Source organism: Phocoena phocoena, chromosome 17 (assembly GCF_963924675.1).
Source record: "Phocoena phocoena chromosome 17, mPhoPho1.1, whole genome shotgun sequence".
NCBI lineage: Eukaryota > Metazoa > Chordata > Mammalia > Artiodactyla > Phocoenidae > Phocoena > Phocoena phocoena.
Window position 1 is genome coordinate 35,202,918 of NC_089235.1, and position 3,203 is coordinate 35,206,120.

The window sequence follows — 3,203 nt, forward strand, 5'->3', positions numbered from 1 at the left end:
GGTCAAGAAGGGTCTTGCTGTGATTTATGTCATAGAGTGTTCTGCCTATGTTTTCCTCAAAGAGTTTTGTAGTGTCTGGCCTTACATTTAAGTCTTCATTCCATTTTGAGTTTATTTTTGTGTGTGGTGTTAGAAAGTGTTCTAATTTCATTCTTTCACATGCAGCTGTCCAGTTTTCCCAGCACCACTTATTGAAGAAGCTGTCTTTCCCCGTTGTATAATCTTGCCTCTATTATCAAAGATAAGGTGACCATATATGCATGGGGTTATCTCTGGGCTTTCTATCCTCTTCTGTTGATCTATATTTCTGTTTTTGTGCCAGTACCATATTGTCTTGATTATGGTACCTTTGTACCATACTACTATACTACTTTGTAGTATAGTCTGAAGTCAGGGAGCCTGATTCCTCCAGCTCCATTTATTTTTTTTCTCAGGATTGCTTTATCTATTTGGGGTATTTTGTGTTTCCATATTAATTGTGATTTTTTGTCACATATTAATTGTGATTTTTTGTCTTCTAGGTCTGTGAAAAATGCCATTGGCCGCCTGATAGGGATTGCATTGAATCTGTAGTTTGTTTTGGGTAGTATAGTCATTTTCACAGTGTTGGTTCTTTCAGTGCAAGAACATGGTATATCTCTCTATCTGTTTGTATCATCTTTAATTTCTTTCAGTAGTGTCTTATAGTTTTCTGCATACAGGTGTTTTGTCTCCTTCAGTAGGTTTATTTCTAGGTATTATATTCTGTTTTTGCAATGGTAAATGGGAGTGTTTCCTTAATTTCTCTTTCAGATTTTTCTGTTGTTAGTATATAGAAATGCAAGAGATTTCTGTGCATTAATTTTGTATCCTACTACTCTACCACATTCATTGATTAGCTCTAGTAGTTTTCTGGTAGCATCTTTAGGATGCTCTATGTATAGTATCAGGTCATCTGTAAACAGTGACAGTTTTACTTCTTTTCTGATTTGGATTCCTTTTATTTCTCTTTCTTCTCTGATTGCCCTTGTTAAAACTTCCAAAACTATGTTGAATAATAGTGATGAGAGTGGGCAACTTTATCTTTTTCCTGATCTTAGAGGAAATACTTTCATGTTTTCACCATTGAGAATGATGTTGGCTGTGGGTTTTGTCATATATGGCCTTTATTATGTTGCAGCAAATTCCATCTATGCCCACTTTCTGGAGAGTTTTTACCATAAATGGGTGTTGAATTTTATTGAAAGCTTTTTTGCATCTACTGAGATGATCATATGGTTTTTATCTTTCAGTTTGTTAATATGGTGTTTCACATTGATTGATTTGCATAGGCTGAAGAATGCTTGCATTCCTGGGATAAACCCCACTTGATTATGGTGAATGAAACTTTTACTGTGCTGTTGTATTCTGTTTGCTATTATTTTGTTGAGGATTTTTGCAGCTATGTTCATCAGTGATATTAGCCTGTAGTTTTCTTTTGGGGACCTCCTTTTCTGGTTTTGGTATCAGGGTGATGGTGGCCTTGTAAAATGAATTTGGGAGTGTTCCTCCCTCTGCTCTATTTTGAAAGAGTTTGAGAAGGATAGGTGTTAGTTCTATTCTAAATGTTCACACAATTCACCTCTGTATTTTGATAGGGATTGTATCAAATCTGTAGATTGCTTTGGGTAGTATGGTGATTTTAGTAATATTAACTTTTCAGCCCAAGAGCACAGGATATCTTTCTATTTCTTTTTGAATCATCTTCAATTTCCTTTATCAGTGTTTTATAGTTTTCAGTGTATAGGCCTTTCACCTCCTTGGTTGAGTTACATAGGTATTGTATTATTTTCCACACTGTTTGTTTGTTTGTTTTTAATTTATTTATTTTTGGCTGCATTGGGTCTTCATTGCTGCGTGTGGGCTTTCTCTAGTTGTTGTAAGCAGGGGCTACTCTTCGCTGTGGTGTGCGGGCTCTCACTGCTGGGGCTTGTTGTGGAGCACGGCCTCTAGGTGCATGGGCTTCAGTAGTTGTGGCATATGGGCTCAGTAGTTGTGGCTCATAGGATCTAGAGCACAGGCTCAGTAGTTATAGCACATGGGCTTAGTTGCTCCATGGCATGTGGGATCTTCCTGGACCAGGGCTTGAACCCGTGTTCCCTGCATTGGCAGGCAGATTCTTAACCACTGCACCACCAGGGAAGCCCCTCCCACACATTTTTAAAAGCCATTTTCTTTTTTACTTTCTCTATTTCTGATATTTCATTTTTAGTGTATAGAAACACAACAGATTTCTGTATACTAATCTTGTATCATGCAGTCTTGCTGAATTCATTTATTAGTTCTAATAGTTTTATGTGGAGACTTTAGGGTTCTCTATATAGAGTATCAGATCATCTGAAAATAGTGGCAGTTTTACCTCTTCCCATCCAATTTAGATATCTTTTGATTATTTTTTTCTTTTTTGATTGCTGTGGGTAGGACTTCCAATATTATGTTGAATAGAAGTGGTGATAGTTGTTGGCTGTGGGTTTGTTGTAAATGGCTTTTATTATGTTGAGATATGTTCCTTCTATACCCATTTTGGTAAGAGTTTTATCACGAAAAAATGTTGAATTTTGTCAAATGCTTTTTCTGCACCTATTGAGTGGATCATTTGGTTTTTGTCCTTCCTTTTGTTAATGTGGTGTATCACATTGATTGATTTGCAAATGTTGAACCATCCTTGCAACTCTGGAATGAATACAACTTGATCATGCATCCTTTTTATGTATTGTTGGATTCAGTTTGCTAATACTTTGTTAAGAATTCTTACATCTATATTCATCGAAGATACTGGTGTGTAATTTTCTTTTTTTTGTAGAGTTTTTGTCTGGTTTTGGTATCAGGGTGATGCTGGCCCCATAGATTGAATTTGGGAGTGTTCCCTCATCTTCAATTTCTTTGAATAGTTTGAGAAGTATAGATATAAGTTCTTTTTTGTATGTTTGGTAGAATTCCCCATTGAAGTTGTCCAGCCCTGGACTTTTGTTTGCTGAGAGTTTATTACAGATTCTATTTCATTGTTCAAATTATGTTTCTTCTTGACTCAGTCTTGGAAGGCTGTATATTTCTAGAAACGTGTTCATTTCTTCTATGTTGTCCAAATTGTTGCCCTGTAACTGTTCATAGTAATCTCTTATGATTTTTTTGTATTTCTGCAGTATCAGTTTTGTTATTTCTCCTCTTTCATTTATTATTTTGAT